The sequence below is a fragment of the Lotus japonicus genome, chromosome 5 (assembly GCF_012489685.1).
Source record: "Lotus japonicus ecotype B-129 chromosome 5, LjGifu_v1.2".
Classification (NCBI taxonomy): domain Eukaryota; kingdom Viridiplantae; phylum Streptophyta; class Magnoliopsida; order Fabales; family Fabaceae; genus Lotus; species Lotus japonicus.
Window position 1 is genome coordinate 442,630 of NC_080045.1, and position 1,398 is coordinate 444,027.

Here is a 1,398-nt window from a genome sequence, read left to right on the forward strand (position 1 = left end):
TTGAGGCAAGGATCCAAGAGGGTATCACCCTCCGTTTGCGAGAATAAGAAGTTGAGAATGCCAACCGAACTCTTCGGGAACTAACTTCGGGGTCCATGAGCTTTGACTATCCCGGAAGTATTGTCATCCCCGAAGGAGTTGGGAACTTTGAGTTGAGACCGGCATTCATCAACATGGTGAGCCAAAGCCAATATGGTGGAGGATCCTCGGAAGATCCTCATGCTCATATGGAGAGGTTCATCCGTAATTGCAACACATATCGGGTGATGAACGTTCCTTCGGAAGCAATCCGGTTGAGCTTATTTCCCTTCTCTTTGAAGGACGCAGCAGAGGATTGGCTGAACTCACAACCTCAAGGGAGTCTCACTACTTGGGAAGACCTTGCAGAAAAATTCACAACGAGGTTCTTCCCAAGGTCCCTCTTGAGGAAATTGAAGAATGACATCATGACTTTCGCACAATCCACAGATGAAAATCTTTATGAGGCTTGGGAGCACTTTAAGAAGCTTTTGAGGAAATGTCCTCAACACAATCTCACCCAAGCGGAATGTGTGGCGAAGTTCTATGATGGGTTACTATATTCATCACGGTTTGGCTTGGATGCGGCTTCAAGTGGGGAGTTCGATGCTCTTTCCCCACAAGCGGGGTATAATTTGATAGAGAAAATGGTGATGAGAGCCATGAACTCCGAGAATGAACGCCAAATCCGAAGAAGTTCTTTTGAAGTGGAAACTTATGACAAGCTCATAGCCTCCAACAAGCAACTCTCCGAGGAAGTAGCGGAAATCTGAAAGCATATAAAGGAGACCAAGTCAATTGGAGCAAGAGTAACTTGTTTGGAGTGCAAATTTTGTGGTGAATCTCATGATAGTAATCAGTGTACTGTCAATGATGATGTTAGCAAGGTCAGAACATTGACTCAAGGAGGAAAAACTCCAACCTCAGAACAAGGTCCTCTTGACCAGCCGCAAATTGTTGTGAAGACGGTTGGCAAGAAGAGTCTTGAAGAGCTGATTGAAGGATTTATTGATCATACAACGAGCAATTACAAGAGCCATGAGATGGCTATAAAAAGCTTGCAGAGTCAATTGGGACAACTAGCGAAACAAATGTCCGAAAATCACCAAGGTAAGTTCTCTTCTGAAACTTTAACTTTAACCGAGCAAGAAAATACTGCTGTTGTTTCTACTAGGAGTGGAAGGGTGTTACAAGAGCCAGAGAAAAAAGTTGAGGGAGAGAAAAATGAGGAAGCTGAGGTAGAAAGAGATGAGGGTGTTGTGGAGGAAAGAGCTAGAGAGCCCACTAGGACTAGGGTTGTAAACACTCACATCCCTGAGATCCGCAAGATTCCATTTCCCAAGGCTTTGGTGAAGAAAAATTTGGATAAACAATTTTCTA

The 1,398-nt window shown here is 44.1% G+C and overlaps 1 non-coding gene across 1 annotated transcript; it reads right to left on the reverse strand.

Moving 5' to 3' along the window:
• Nucleotides 1–428: 428 nt before the first annotated feature.
• LOC130721638 (small nucleolar RNA R71) lies at nt 429–535 on the reverse strand. The gene has a single exon (XR_009013561.1). It is a non-coding gene; the product is annotated as a small nucleolar RNA R71 (small nucleolar RNA).
• Between the last annotated feature and the right edge of the window lie 863 nt (nt 536–1,398).